A 17,292-nucleotide genomic window follows, 5' to 3' on the forward strand; every position below is an offset into this window, starting at 1 on the left:
AGAAAGTCGCAGCTTGTCATAAAACAGAAGAGTAACATTTAGTTTTATGTGAAAATCGCTCAATGACCTACGTCTCTCGTCTCGCACTGTGTACGTCACAAGATCCGTTGCTCGTATGTGTGCAGTCTGGTACAAAACACTCAGGCTAGACGGCGTAACGTTACGATTATAACGTAAGACTATAGAAAAAAATAACAGACATTAGCTTCAGTAAAGTTAGCTTCATTCATTGAGAGAAAAGGTATGACGTCACATGTGCGCCTTTTGGGTTTGTAGTCTTTGTAATTACGTATTTTCACAGTCTTATACCTCAACAGTTTTACATCAAACTGCGACTTTCTTGACTTTAAAATGTATCTTTTAAATTGACAAACATCATATGTGTAATTCAGGGCACAATTCAAACGAGATCAAAATATTTGTTGTCTCTCACCATTGACTACCATACAATATTTCTCAGAAATAAGCTCCCATGGTGGTCAACCGGAAGGGGAGGGACTTAGGCTCTCTATTACATATATTTGTCACAAGTGTTTGATCATCACATTTGAGTGATCATTGCAAAACATGTGTGTATATATATTCTGTTTATGTATACTGTGTATTCTATATATAGTCAAGTCAAGTCAAGTCAAGTTTATTTGTATAGCGCTTTTCACAATACAGATTGTATCAAAGCAGCTTCACAGTATTAAATTAAAATAATACAACAAAGTTTGTTTCAAGAGGAATTTATTGATTGATAAAATTAAATTAAATATCCCCAAAATATCCCCAACTGAGCAAGCCAAAGGCAACAGTGGCAAGGAACCGAAAAACTTCATCAAGTGACCTAATGGTGTCCTAAAACTCCATCAGGTGACCTAATGGAGAAAAAAAAACCTTGGGAGAACCCAGGCTCAGTCGGGGCCAGTTCTCCTCTGGCATTTATGAGCTAGAGGCCGGATTGTAGTTTGAACTGTAGGATTATATGAATGCCTGGCTGAAGAGATGCGACTTTAATCTAGTTTTAAACTGGGAGAGCGAGTCTGAGCAACGAACAGTATCAGGAAGACTATTCCAGAGTTTTGGAGCCAAATGTGAGAATGCTCTCCCTCCTTTGGTGGTTCTGGATATCCTAGGTATGACCAAAAGCCTTGAATTTAGTGATCTTAAAGAGCGCGATGGATTATAGGGTGATAAAAGATCCGTTAAATAGACTGGAGCTAAGCCGTTTAGGGCTTTATAGGTCAGTAGCAATACCTTGTAATTAATACGGAACTTTATAGGTAACCAATGCAGTGATGATAAAATCGGTGTTATATGATCATATTTTCTTGATCTAGTAAGAACTCTAGCGGCGGCATTTTGGACTAACTGTAGCTTGTTTATTGAGGATGCAGGACAACCAGCTAGTAAAGCATTACAGTAATCCAGTCTCGAGGTCATGAATGCATGAACTAACTTTTCTGCATCAGAAACTGATAGCATATTACGTAGCTTAGCAATGTTTCTAAGGTGGAAAAATGCTGTTTTTGTAACATATGAAATATGATTTTCAAAAGACAGGTTGCAATCGAGTATGACACCCAGGTCTTTTACTGTAGAGGATAAAGTAACAGGACATCCTATGATGTTAAAGTTGTATTGTGCGAGGTTTTGTGGGCGGTTTTTTGAACCGATAAGTATTACCTCTGTCTTGTCTGGATTTAATAAAAGAAAATTACGGGTCATCCAATCTTTTATATCTTTAACACACTCTGTCAATTTGGAAAATTTTGCGTTTTCATCCGGCCGTGATGAAATATATATTTGAGTGTCATCAGCATAACAATGGAAACTAATTCCATGTTTCCTTATAATATTTCCAAGTGGCATCATATATATTGAAAATAACAGAGGGCCTAATACAGATCCCTGCGGCACTCCATAATTTACTGGAGTTATGATCGATTTTTCTCCATTTAAATAGACAAAATGGTAGCGGTCAGATAGGTATGATTTGAACCAGCTTAGTGCTTGTCCTTGAACACCAGTATAATTTTGTAGTCGATCTAAGAGTAATGTATGATCTATAGTATCGAACGCAGCACTAAGATCAAGTAAAACTAGTATTGAGATACAGCCTTGGTCAGAAGCTAAAAGTAAATCATTTGTGATTTTAACGAGCGCAGTTTCAGTGCTATGATGCGGTCTGAATCCAGACTGAAACTTTTCATAGATCTCATTTTGTTGCAAGAAAGAGCCCAGTTGAGCGGACACCACTTTTTCTAATATTTTAGACATAAATGGAAGATTTGAAATGGGTCTATAATTTGCTAGATTATTATGATCTAATTGTGGTTTCTTAATGAGAGGTTTTATAACTGCCAATTTAAATGTTCTTGGAACATGACCTAAAGATAAAGACGAGTTAATAATATTGAGGAGAGGATCTTCCACTACAGGTAACACTTCTTTCAGTAGTTTAGTTGGTATAGGATCTAATAAACATGTTGTTGTTTTAGATGAAGTGATAAGTTTATTTAACTCTTTTTGTTCTATAGTTGCAAAGCACTGTAATTGTTCTTTCGGGGTGATAATTGAAGCTGAATTATAAGGCGCGATTGAAGATTGAACGTTTACAATTGTGGTTCTGATGCTTTCTATTTTCTCAGTGAAGAAGTTCATGAAATCATTACTACTGAACTGTAACGGGATATTTTGTTCGGGTGACGTCTGTTTATTTGTTAGTCTAGCCACGGTGTTAAATAAAAACCTTGGATTGTTTTGGTTTTCTATTAGTTTGCGGAGGTGCTCAGCCCTGGCCGCTTTTAGGGCCTTTTTATAACGTGACATACTGTCTTTCCACGCGATTCTAAAGACCTCTAAATTAGTTTGTTTCCATTTACGCTCTAAAATACGCGTTTCTCTCTTTAAAACATGCGTAGTATTGTTATACCATGGTGCTTTATTTTTCTCTCTGACCTTTTTTTATTTAATAGGTGCAACCACATCCAATGTTCTAGAGAGAATGGTGCTCATAGTGCTAGTTAGTTCTTCTAGTTCATCTGTTTATTTGGGTTCAGGCAGCAGCTGAGACAGATTAGATAAGCAATTTGAGAAATTATCTATGGTGGATGGGAGGATTGTTCTGCCTGGTTGATAACGCGACGCCGCATGACATATTACAGCAGTACGTAATATGCAAGTTACCATGTAGTGATCAGTGACTTCATCACTTTGTGGAATGATATCTATATCGGTTGGATCGGTTCCATGTGATATAATTAAATCGAGTGTATGATTAAGACGATGTGTTGGTCCGGTGACGTTTTGCTTGACCCCAAATGAATTTAATAAATCTGTAAACGCAGCTCCTAACGCATCATTTGGATTATCTACGTGTATGTTAAAATCTCCAACAATTAGTGCTTTATCGACATTGACTAATAGGTCTGAGAGAAAATCTGCAAACTCTTTTAGGAAATCAGCGTAAGGCCCTGGCGGTCTATATACGGTAGCCAAGGCTAGAGATAATAGGGATGTTTTTCTAACATCTAAGAGCGTAACATTTAGTACAAGTACTTCAAATGAAAGAAACTTATAACCCGTTTTCTGGGTAACATTTAGAATATCTTTATAAATGGTTGCAACACCTCCGCCACGACCAATCAGACGGGGCTCATGCTTATAACAGTATCCAGGAGGAGTAGACTCATTAATACCGAAATAATCATTTGGTTTAAGCCAGGTTTCAGTAAGGCAAAGTATATCGAAGCTATTATCTGTGATTATTTCATTTACAATAACTGCCTTAGGTGTGAGTGATCTAATGTTTAGAAGACCTAGCTTTAGAAATAGTTTTTGTTTACTAATAGCAACATTTTCTGTTTTAATAACAATTAGATTTTTCCTAGATCCTGCATTAGATTTATTATTTGATCTCACTAAACGAGGAATAGACACGGTTTCTATGCAATGTTCTACACTAGTATTTATATCAGTTGAATTGGTGCAGCAGAGACTATGATTTGGACTTTTGGTTACTAGTCAAAGGGTATTTAACATTTTGGAGATGTTATCTGACAGAAGATCCGCTCCGAATCTGCTTGGGTGTAAGCCATCAGCACGGAAAAGCCTAGGACGCTCCCAAAACAGATTCCAATTATTTACAAAGAGCAGTTTCTGCTCATTGCACCATGACATTAACCATTCATTTAGCGCAAATAATCTGCTGAACTTTTCATGCCCTAGTCGGTACGTGGGAAGCGGTCCTGACACAATGATCGTTGTTTCAGGCGATGTGCTGCGTACCGTATCGATTAGATTCCTGAAGTCTTTCTTCAGAATCTCCGTCTGGCGCAGCCTGATGTCGTTCACTCCCGCGTGCAGGACCACAGTTCCGACGCGCTCGTCACCGTTCAGGATCTCGGGAACGCGAGCAGCGATTTCAGAAACACGAGCACCAGGAAAGCAGTGACTTTGCACCTTACTTTTACCTAACGTAGCGTGTACATGCCGAACGATGGAATCGCCGATGATCACAGCATCGCGTTCTGTTTCGCGTAGAGGGGAGAAGCGGTTTTGTGTCGATAACTCGAAAACCGGGAGGGTCGGAGAAAGTCTTGGTCTAAACCTGACTCGCGTCTTCCGCTGCGGAACCACCCAGGCTTCGTGGTGGCGTGTTGGAGCCGGAGTGAACGAGACCATGGCTGATTTCGACCGATGCTGAGGAACGCACGGAGTAGACGCGGTCGGAGTCAGCGGGTTAGTAACGTTAAACACTGATTTGTGTGCATCGGCGCGTGATGTTTCAAGAGCCAAACACCGGTCTCTCAGCTCGGCCTGTCTCAATAAAAGGTTGTGGATCTGTTTCTCAACAGCTTCCAGCTCAGACTGCAGTGCGTGAAGCTCAAATGTGTCCTCACCTGCACCAAGCGGTAGACTACTTACATCTGATATATTCGCCATTTTAACAGATGGACAGTGAGTTAGCAACGAAGCTACCAGTGATGCTATCAATATTAATACTAATTTATATTATAAGTTTGTTTGTAAGTGAGTGTGGAGAAGACGCGTTCAGCCGTGATCCATGGACGTAACCTTTAAGAGTATGCAGCGTTGGATCACTAATAGGCTTGAGACGCGTCTGCTCAACAGTCCGCGTTGTAACTATGAGGTTTTTTAGGTTTTTTAGTGGTAGGGGTGTAGAGTAGACGCACGATAGGCGGAAACAAATTTTTTGTTTATAAGTGAGTGTGGAGAAGACGCGTTCAGCCGTGATCCACGGACGTAACCTTTAAGAGTATGCAGCGTTGGATCACTAATAGGCTTGAGACGCGTCTGCTCAACAGTCCGCGTTGTAACAATGAGGTTTGAGCAGTAACATTAGTGCTTCTCAGTGAGGAAAAGTAGAAAATGTTCGTTGTAAGCGAGTTTAAAGAGAAAAATCAAGAATTATAAATCAAATCGATAGAGCTCCAAAAACAACAACGCATTCAGACGCAACGCATGATAATAACAGGACAAGACATTACTTTTACGTTTACAGGCTAGCGAATTACTAGCGTGTTGTGCTAGTAGTAACGTAAGCTAGCGATGTCAGGGTTGGGTAAGCTGTATTTAGTAGTAATATAAACAACTAGAAATTGTAGTAAATGATGGTTCAAAACAAGGAAATACGAGGCTAAGACGGAGCTTACAGCACCGAAGCAGACACACTCACAGCAGGCAGCGAGAAAAATCAAGAATTATAAATCAAATCGATAGAGCTCCAAAAACAACAACGTATTCAGACGCGACGCATGATAATAACAGGACAAGACATTACTCACCGTGTTTGTTCAGTAAAGTTAGCTTCATTCATTGAGAGAAAAGGTATGACGTCACATGTGCGCCTTTTGGGTTTGTAGTCTTTGTAATTACGTATTCATTCATTGAGAGAAAAGGTATGACGTCACATGTGCGCCTTTTGGGTTTGTAGTCTTTGTAATTACGTATTTTCACAGTCTTATACCTCAACAGTTTTACATCAAACTGCGACTTTCTTGACTTTAAAATGTATCTTTTAAATTGACAAACATCATATGTGTAATTCAGGGCACAATTCAAACGAGATCAAAATATTTGTTGTCTCTCACCATTGACTACCATACAATATTTCTCAGAAATAAGCTCCCATGGTGGTCAACCGGAAGGGGAGGGACTTAGGCTCTCTATTACATATATTTGTCACAAGTGTTTGATCATCACATTTGAGTGATCATTGCAAAACATGTGTGTATATATATTCTGTTTATGTATACTGTGTATTCTATATATAGTACCAGTCAAAAGTTTGTACACACGAATGGGAAAGTATGTCCAAACTTTTGCCTTGTAACATAAATAATATTGCTACTGTATTATAATATACACATAAATAATATCGGTCGATATATCGATATCAGGCTTTTTTTTTACTCCCTAATATCGGTATCGGCATCTGTCCCCCAAAATTCATATTAATTATTAAATAAAGATTGTTGAAAAGCAATAAAATGAGTGGTGTTTGAAAACCAGTTATATGATACAGATTTAACTGATTATTTTTGAACAGGTTAAATGCAAATTGAAAGCCAATTTTAATTGATGTCATGAAAATGTATATTTACACTTACAGGACCTCAAATATGAGCAGAGCTATATGTGAATGATTTAGTTAGAAATATATATCATTCATAAATCAGGTTTTTTATTTCATTAGAATGTTCATGAACTTAAGCTATCAAGGCTGTTCCTGACTGAAAACATGAAAAATGGGTTCCAGTTCATGTAAGTACAGATTTAAATCCACTTTATAACATGAAGGTAACTATAATAATGTAACATTTTTCCTATGTATCTTTAATGTGACTCTTTATGTAATAATTTATAAGTTCTTTAGACTAGCTGATCATTTTTATTTTTTAGCACAAGAGGACCCAGGTGCCCTTGTTTGAGAATGATGAAGGTGAGAATATGAACATCTCTGTTAGGCCTATTGTAAAACTGTGCATTTTATTGAGATTTATATCATTGCAAATATATCCACCAAATTAGCAGGCTTTCTTTAAAATATATTTTTTAAATGTATTTGGGAACATTTCACTCTTTCTGGAATTCAGCCTGTTTTTGAGGAACTGAAACTTGTTCTGATTGAAAGTCAAAGTGTTGGAAAAAACACTATTGTAATGCCATCCTTAGGGATAAAATCTTCACATTCTGGACATCTTTTAGAAGTGACCACATAAAGGAGACTCGTAAAGTATCAGGAACAGAGATTAATTTGGCTCGCACTCCAGGCTGGAATGGAGAGTTGAGTAGATTAGAGAAAACTATGAGATCGGGTCGACTGGTGCACATTTCATTGATTTTTCTGCTATTAAACTAGAGTTTAATGAAGGACCAGAGGATTTGTACCAGAAATTAATGGCTTTTGTTGAGGATAATCTACTATGTAGAGACTCTAGCATTTCTCACGGAGGTGAACCCCTTGTGGAGGATGAGGAGCTCTCCCCATGATGGAAAACTTTGTTGTTCTCAGTTGTCTTCGTCTTATACACTGCGATTTGCCGAAGTTTGTAAAGCAAAGGTATGGCACAGAGTTACAGTCACACACTCTGGTGTCCATCAAACCAGATATCTCAAGCCCTGTGTTCATTATTAGATGAGCAGCAGTTGTCAGAGGATGCTAGAGCTATGTGCTCGGCCGTGCCTAACCCCCCAGGACAGAAGCTGGCTTCACTGGGTCGACTCAGGATGTCCTGCCCACTTTGTAAAGAAGCTCGCAAACCGAACAATCACTTTCTGCCTCCTCCTGACAGAGCTTTTATTGCTAAGGCGCGGCTAGTTGCCAAGAGAAAGTTTGGACAAATTACCATTTTTAACGTTTTTGAAAGAAGTCTCTTATGCTCATCAAGCCTGGATTTATTTGATCAAAAATACAGAAAAATAATATAGTGAAATATTATTAAAATTTTAAATTATGATTTTCTATTTTACTTTACTTTAAAATATATTTCTGTGATGCAAAGCTGAATTTAGTGTCACGTGATCCGTCAGAAAACTTTAGAATATTCTGATTTATTATCAAATGTTGGAAATGGTGCTTAATATTTATTTTATAACCTGTGATACTTTTTTTCAGGATTTTTTGATTATTAAAAAGTTGTTTTAAAAAAGTCTTCACTATCATTTTTATATATTTAACACATCCTTGCTGAATATTATTATTTTTTGATCAAATAAATGCAGGCTTGTAGAGCATACTTCTTTCAAAAATATTAAAAATAGTAATGGGTCCAGACTTTTTACCGGTACTGTACATATTAATCAAACTTTATCTAAGGTAATCTCTTTTTGTTGTTGTTGTTATTTTGCTGTTTTATTCAATTTATTCACAGTTCCAGAATACCACTTCAGTAGATGAACATAAGTGCTTTTATCATTTTTTTCATAGCTGCGGTATGGGCAGGATTTTTCCCTCCCATTTAATCAATATTGACTGCAGATATTGTCATATTATAAATATCAGTAATATGATATTATGTATTGCATGATGTCAGGGTATAATCTAATCATCAGCAGAATTTAGAAGATTGACCCATAGATATGAGATCCTTTATTTGAAACATTTAAAAATGTTGTAGTGTGTTGGCTTTTTAACTTTGAATACAAACGTCTTGTCTTATACTTTTGTAGCTTTCATACTAGTCAGCTCCCGACGCAATGCTATTCATTGTACGCGCAAATTCAAAGCGTCACGTCTGGGCACGTTAATGACGCTCGCGCTCAACTTGTAATAAAGCGGTGAATGATTTTTCCAGAAATGACGCTGATCTACAGTACAAGTTTATATTTAGAATACATTGCAATCACTCCGGAATAGATGACGACAACTCACACACCTGCATTAGCCTACGAGCTCTGCTACTTTGCGTGCATATTGCTTCGCAGCACCTGATGCACCTTTCAGAGTCCGGCACCTGCTTTGAAACGGAAACATTAATTGGTTTAACTGCAGATGAGTGACAATTCAACAATATCCAATGAACAATGAGGCTAGTATTTCTGCCGTCTTGACTGGTGGACTATATATATAGGGGATGTTACGGTGGAGGCCCATCCTCAAAGCCCGAGGCCCTAGGCAATCGCCTGCTCTGCTCTGCTAGAGCCGGCCTGGTAACACACCAATGTTGACCTCCACTGAGTGCATTGTCGTTCCAAGGTCAGTGTTGCATGTTTTGTTTATGTCATTACACATTAGGTTAGAACACCCCTCAGCACACAAGTTGAGACTTATCGTCGGCCGGTACTTCTGTGCCCTGGATTTGGAGTCGGCCGTCCAGCTTACCAGTAAGGGATGTCACTGATGTGCTGCACTTGCACAGTCCCCAGTGTTCGCAGTCCAGCTGCGATCCACCTTAAATGGTCGGGTCTACCTTTGCAGCTGACGTGCTTCAACATGAACGTCAGCCCATCCTAGTCGTTTGTGAGTGTGTGACATCCTTCACAGCTGCTTTGTTGATTGATGACGAGCGGATCAACAGCGGATTGATTGCTGTAGTTAGAAGGGACTCAGCGCCAGGTTTCTCGGCACTTGCTTAATACAGGCTGGCCATTAAGGTAGGCGATACTAAAAATATCAACAAAAATCCGGTGGCCGAAAAGGCTATCTAGGAGCTACAGGGTCGGTAGCTGTTGCTCAGTTAAATAGCCATTTCCGGTCACGTGGCATGTCAGCCCGTGAGATGTTGTTGCAGCGTGATCAGTTCTCTCTCGAGCAGTTACCGGTGCGTGACCGGGAACTGATTTCGTTGCAGCACGCACAACCATCTCCACAGTGTTAAGACGAAAGCACCACGATGTCAGGGTGCACCTAGCCCAGATATTAGCCCGGGCGACCTTGTATACCTTTGTAGTGACTGCAATAAGTCTTGGGCTCAAAGCCGATATCTTGTGCTTAGATCCGACGGAACATGGTGACAACATCTGTAAGTTTACGGGTTGCGGCATGATTCTTATAGGGTCCACTTACGGGACTGTTATGAAGTTGACTCTTTCCCGAGTGTCGTAGGTCATTGGGAAGATGGTGCAGCGTCTGAGAGTGAAGAGGAGTGCGGAGTGCCACTTAGCCCCCATCATAAATGTGTCCCCATCTTGTTCGGTGGAGATTCCATGTCCCCCTCATCTGTCGGTGCAGGTCCCTCTGCGTTCTGCCCGTCTCCGTTGGCTCCCTGACAAGTTGAAAGATTATGAGCTTCAATAGATGGGCTGCCTTCACCTGTATTCTTATTTTGGCTTAAAGGGGTGGTTGAATATGATTTCACTTTTCTAACTTTAGTTAGTGTGTAATGTTGCTATTTGATCATAAACAACATCTGCAAAGTTACGAAGCTCAAAGTTCAAAGCAAAGGGAGATATTTGCTTTTAAAGAAATCGCTTTTTAAGGACTACAACAAACGGCTGGTAGAGACTACACCACATTCCTCCCGGGTTAGTGACATCACCAACCCTAGAATTTACATAAACCCCGCCCCCCTGAACACAATTTATAGATTATCAAGACAGAATATGCTAATCAGTGACTAGAAGATAACTACACATAAGCTTCATAAATTCATCAACTAACCATTCAGAAATGTTGTCTACATGTTGTCACTTTTTCTTGAGTCTGACTCCGGTTTGAGCATAAAATACTAAAAGTTTTTGACATTTTCAGTGCATGTGTGTGTGAGGTAAAAGAACACGAGCTCTTGAAGCTCCGCCCCCTGTGCCGGGAGCAGCAGCTCATTTGCATTTAAAGGGACAGACACAAAAACAGTGCGTTTTTGCTCACCCTCAAAAAGTGACAACTTTAACATGCTATATAAAAATATCTGTGGGGTATTTTGAGCTAAAACTTCACACACACACTCTGGGGACATCAGAGACTTATTATACATCTTGTGAAAACCACATTATACCACCCCTTTAAGGGATGTTGTGTTGATGCGTTGCATTGGTGTAATGAAGCTCCATAAGGGTCTGCTGTGCTGTTGGCACTGCACAGATGGTTCATTCAATTTATTCCCTGTTTGTGTGTTTCACAAGTCAACAGGTGCCGGAGAAGAGGGTGTATAATCTGGAGGGAAAATGGCCGTGGCAGTATAGCTGGGCCGAGATGGGTCTTGTGCATGTTGCGCACTTGGCTCCCACCTAGTAGCAAGTGCAATCCTTCATGAAATCGATCTGGGCAATTAACATTGGCCCATTATGTAACCCACGGACAATCCTATATGGGGCCCATTTTTCAGCCCATTTCATACCCATTTGGACCCCACATACAAATGTTGGCTGGGATGTGGAGTGTGACGTGGATCGTTATGTCGTTCTTGACATTGAGGTTGAATGAGCAGACCCCGGTGGAGCATGCGTGTGGGCTACGGGTTGTTGTTGTTGTTGTGTATGTGATTGTCATTAAAGGCTTGCAAAAGTAACATTCTCAAAACTTAAGCGCAACTCTGGCAATCTGCTCAAGCAACAGCAGCTCCCCAACTAACCACCTTGCTTGCTTAAATAGGAGCCAAGACTGGATTCAGGTGTTCTCAGGTCACGGCCCAATCACTAATCAAACCTGCAAAGAGAAAACAAAACAACCAAACCCACACAAAACAACTGAATCCTAGGTAAATTAGGTATTTTTCTTCTTTTGGTGATTTCATGACAGTTTTTAGGATAGGCTTTCACACTGGTTTTTGGACTGAAAAATATTTGCAGCTTTGATATTTCTATAATCCTTTATTCTATTAATTTCAACTCATTCTAATCTATTCATTAGGAAAGGTTATCAGCTGAAGCTATCAAGACTTTCCCTGACTGGAACATGACAAATGGGAAACAAATCATGTAAGTTGTGTGTTTGAAAAAATATCTACAGAATAGATATATAAAAAATATAAAAAAAACTTTATTGTCTTTATAACAATACATAATTTCCTATAACAAATACATCCTATGAATCTTTTATATCACTATTTATTTGATAATTGAAGCTTTATAACAGATTTATTTTGTTAATTGTTTTAGCACAAGATGACAAGGTTCGCTTGTTTGAGGATGACGAAGGTGAGTATATGAACATCTCTGTGTATTTAGAGTTATTATTATTTAAGAAATGTATTTGCAATACAAATTACATCCAGACCTGTTGTGAAACACAGTGCATTTTGTTTTGATTTATATATAAAACATGGTAGACTAGACTTTTTGCTTAGTTTAATAGCACTTTAGATATTACTCAACAAACAAATGCACTTTCATGATCTGTAGACCAGCATTATTAATAAACAGTAAAGTATTAATATCAGTATAGGTGCAAGTAAAGATACAGATATATCATACTGGCCAGTGCAAAATAAATAGAACATTACTGATTACTGACTGCACCTGAAGAACATTTTAATTTCTTTCAAATTTTTTTCAATTTAATGCAACTTTCATTCTTTCAGAAAATGAGCCCATTTTGGATGAACTTAAGCTTGTGCTCATTGGAATTCAAGGTGCTGGAAAAAACAATATTGGTAATGCCATCTTTAGGGAAAAAGTCTTTACATTCTGGACATCTTATAAAAGTGATCACGTCAAGGAGACTCGTAAAGTATCAGGAACACGGATTCATCTGGCTCGCACTCCAGGCTGGAAAGGAGAGTTGCATAGGTCAGAGAAAGCCAGAAGGGAAATTGTTCACTGTGTGCAGTCCTTATACAATACTGGCCCTCATGCAGTCCTCTTGGCTCTTAAAGTGAACTCTGAACTGCCAGAGTCGACCATCAGCACCCTAGAAAGACTTCTTACTGATGAGCTGTGGAATCATACTATAGTGATCTTTACACATGCGGAAAGACTGGGACATTGCAACATTAAGGATTATATCAGAAGTATGCAGCTTCAGTCTTTAATTGAAAAGTGTGGACAAAGATATTTTGATATCCGAAAAAATGATGGAAAACTGATTACTGACAAAATTGAAGAGCTCATTATGAGCAAGAACTCAGCGATTTATTTTAAACTTTCTGAGAGAGAGGGCGATGAACTTAAGGCTAAATTGTCAGACTGGCAAGATCTTGTTAAGAGGATCAAATCTAAAATCGCCTCTATCTCAGCCTTCAAGGAAAGGTTGCTGTCAAATCCAGAAAAACAAAATAAGGACAAAAAAAAGCTACTCGATTCAAAGGATAAAAAGATAAGGAAACTAGAAACTATTGTTGAAGAAAAAGAGAGGGAGATAAAGAGGCTAGAGTCAGTGATAACTCAAGATCATCAAGATCTAACGGAAAAGGATACTGAGATTAAAACATTAAAACAAAAATTAAAGGAGAAGGATACTGAGAATGAAACACTGAACAAAAAATTAAAGGAGAAGGATACTGAGAATGAAACACTGAAAAAAAAAGTCAAGGAGAAGGATACTGAGAATGAAGAATTGACAAAAGAGTTACAAATATTGCGAGGAAAAGCTAGATATCAGAGACCACATGCAGGCTATCGTAATAAACTCGGTCAAGACGTCACAACGGTGAACTCAAGAAATGGCAAAATACAGTTAGTTCCTTCAAATGGTAAGTACAAGGTTAAAATTAAATTGTTGAAAATATGTTCATTGGGTGCAGTAATCATACATGATTGATGCATAAAGAAGAGGTAGTGTGGAAATTCATTCCCATTAATAGCCGCCACGTTGTTATTGTTAATTTCCATGACCATGAAATTAACAAATGTTTTTATAGTATATCAATATTTGTATAAATTCATTGGAGAATGCAATGCATAATTTCATTTTATCTGATCACATTCCCTCAGGCTCAGCTCAACGCAACTGGAGTCACACTCTTCTTCATATCTTGAATGAGCTTTCTGATGATGAACTGAAGAGAATGAAATACTACTTAAAACAGAATGAAGAATACAGAATACCCATGAGCTCAATAGAGGGAACAGACAGAGTTGATCTAGCAGAACTAATGCTAAAACAGTGGGGTAAACTACAGTCAGTGCTGAAGACAAGAGACCTCATGAAGAAAATCCCTCGTAATGATGATGTCATGATAGAGCTGTTTACACCTTTCTTGAAGGAAATTGGGGAAACATGGTGATCATCAGCTATCATACAGTCATCATTTCTTTCTCAAAGAGGACTGCTTCATTTTTGTCATTCCAAATAATGAGACATTTCTTTTCCACATCCAGGGAAATCGTGCATCTTTATTGAAATGAGACACTGGAATATTTTTATCTTCTAATAACTCACAGAACCATGAAATTTGCCTAATGAACCTCAGAATGGTCTGGCAATTTTCTCTCAAAGTTATGAACAAATGTTCTTCCAGTAACGTTAATATTACATTTGTTCAAAGTTATTGGGTCTGTAGTAATGTTCTTAAAATTTTAGCACAAAAAATACTCATACATCCAATATTTACTGTACATTTGTATATTGTTATATTGTGTGTCAGACACTTTTATTTATATTGTAGCTCTAAGCCCCCCTTTGGTGAAAATCAGGTTTTTAATGTTGTTTATATGTCTATGTGGTGTTTTTAGTATGCGTTAAGACAAACCATGTGTAAATTCATAAGTCAACACCATTGCTGAGTATTTTTTGTTTAAAACTGCAGTGAAAAAAAGACACGTTTTGAAATCGCCTGTGTTTCTGACGTCACGTCAAGGTCCGGGCGAGCTATAGCAAATCATCATTACTATGAGTTTTAAGGGATACAATTATTGACTACAGGGGGACTTTAAATTATTGGGCCCTATTTTAAGGATTTAAGCGCATGGTCTAAAGTGCACGGCGCAAGCGCACTTAGGGCGAGTCCGAATCCACTTTTGCTAATGGCTTGCTAATGGAAAAATGGTTGGCGCTCCCGACGCATGGTCTAAAAGTGTTGTCCCTATTCTCTTAATGAGTAATGGGTGTGTTTTGGGCTTTAAGTGCAATAAACCAATCAGAGTCTCATCTCCCATTCCCTTTAAAATTCAGTTGCACTTGCAAAGGTGGTTTTGCTATTTACATGACGCAATTTGCAAGCGTAAAGACTGAGTGCTTCTCCAGAGAGGAAAAGGATCTGCTCGTGCACGAGGTTAAAGATACAACAGAGTATTTCATTTTACACATGGGGTACTTTTTTATCCCTGTGTGCACCAAACCCATATTAAGTGTTTGCTGCCATAAAGCTCTCTCTTTTTTCATCTGTTCATAGAACGTTTGAAAAGTAACTGACACTACTGGAACTTCAAATGGGACGGGTTCTATGGTCAAATGAAACAACAACAAAAAAGCTTTTTTGGCAGCAAACCCTTAAGATGGGTTTGGTGCACACAGGGATAAAAAGTACCCCATGTGTAAAATGTAATACTCTGCTGTATCTTTAATGCTGTGGGCCTAATTTTCTGCCAGAGGTCCTGGACATCTTGTTCAGATACATGGCATCATGGATTCGATCAAATACCAACAGATAAAAAATCAAAACCTGACAGCCTCTGCTAGAAATCTTATAATAGGCAATGTTTGGATCTTCCAACAGGACAGTGATCCAAAAACAAACATCAAAACCAAAACAAAAATGGGTCACTGAGCACAAAACCAAGCATCTGCAATGGCCATCCCAGTCCCTGACCTGAACCCTATAGAAAATGAGTGGGCTGAATTGAAGAGAAGTGCCAACATGGATCTGGGAAACTGAAGGATCTGGAGAGATTCTGTATGGAGGAATGGTCTCTGATCTCTCGTCAGGTGTTCTCCAAACTCATCAGGCATTATAGGAAAAGACTCAGAACTTTTATCTTGGAAAAAGGAGGTTGCAAAAAGTATTTAATAAAAGGGGGCAAATAATTGTTCCCAACGTGTTTTGGAGAAAAACATTTATTTCATAATGTGATTTTTCCCCCTACTTTCAATTATTTTACTTCCATGAAAGGTTAGATTTTTGCACTTTAAAAAAAATAAAATATCAAAAGGATTAACAATTGAGATACATTTTTTTACAGCCATCTTTGATCATATTTACCAAGGGGGCAAATAATTCTGACCAACACTGAATATACCTCTTAACTCGTTGACTGGGTTGAATAACTGAGCGTGCTCCACTCGTGTTTAATTAGGTTTGATTATCTGAAAATGCTCCTCCCGAACTTTGTTAATAAAACATCATTTCTACACGGATGTCGTGTGTTGTTCACACAACTTAATAAATTAACTCTGTGACATTATTCTGAAGTTTTCTCTTCTCTAAATCGCTAATCTATGTTAACACAACTCGCTGCAAAGTCTCTGCCATTGTGAATGCTGCTCCGACCCCGCAACCAACAACCGCCTTCTCGCAGAAAGGTGGCACCGCCAGCTCGCCCATAGGCTACTAAGAACCCACTAAAGGCTTCAAAGTGCACCTGAGACGGGCGACCCAGTGAAGGAGAGGAAATAGGGGAACATTTGACAAGCTATGATAAATGATATGTGGAGTATTTTGAGCTGAAACTTCACAGACACATTCTGGGGACACCTGACACTTGTAATACATCTTGTGAAAATGGACATAATAGGTCCTCTTTAACATATAGCCTATACTAATATTTTACCAGTTTTGTGTTCCAACATGTTGCCTATGTTAATGTTTTGCTCCACTCTAAAAAGCTTAAATGGTCATAATTCATGGTGAGATCACTACTATTCCATTATTTTAATCTATTAGCCTACTTATTTTTCTTTTTAAATCAGGTAATACTTAATTTTAGATTAATGCATTTGTGTGTCCCTTTGTGTTCGATGTTTTGTGCTTTTTGTGAAACTTTCCAGCCTTGTGCTTGTCTGTTCTTGTCCCTGCATGTTCGTACTGTTTCTGTCAGAATGCTCTTTATAAAGGCTACGCAGAATCTGATAAGACGGCACTTATAAACTGACTTTGTATGAGAATTTACAGTCTTTCTGATTTGGTCTGTGTATTGAGTGGTACAGGGATTCATTATTTATTTTTTTACTATAGTCTATTAATTTTATAATCAGTCATATGTAGGATGAAAAGGCAGAAAACCTTTATTTCGTATAACGTCCAAGACTTGACAGTATTTTTTGGCAGAAGTTTATCTGTTACTTGGTAGTCATGATGGATTTTTTTATAAAATAGTAATTAGTAAATTAACATTATTAAATATGCAGTCCATAAGGGACTCCACAAACTGTAAATAAATTCATGTAAAAACTTCCCAATATTAACATGTACTCTAAATACCTCATACAATATTAAAATACCTCTTCAAGTTACATAACCTGAGACA

The 17,292-nt window shown here is 38.3% G+C and overlaps 1 protein-coding gene across 1 annotated transcript in view; it reads left to right on the forward strand.

Moving 5' to 3' along the window:
- f13a1b (coagulation factor XIII, A1 polypeptide b) overlaps positions 1-13,453 on the forward strand; it is a gene marked incomplete at its 5' end in the record, with an annotated part of 32,005 nt that extends 18,552 nt beyond the window's left edge. The window contains 6 exons of the mRNA XM_082162373.1: positions 6,707-6,774; positions 6,913-6,952; positions 11,543-11,648; positions 11,801-11,868; positions 12,049-12,087; positions 12,471-13,453. The remainder of the gene's footprint in view (positions 1-6,706; positions 6,775-6,912; positions 6,953-11,542; positions 11,649-11,800; positions 11,869-12,048; positions 12,088-12,470) is intronic.
- Positions 13,454-17,292: the final 3,839 nt, after the last annotated feature.

This window comes from Leuciscus leuciscus (genome assembly GCF_965113295.1).
Source record: "Leuciscus leuciscus genome assembly, chromosome: 2".
Classification (NCBI taxonomy): domain Eukaryota; kingdom Metazoa; phylum Chordata; class Actinopteri; order Cypriniformes; family Leuciscidae; genus Leuciscus; species Leuciscus leuciscus.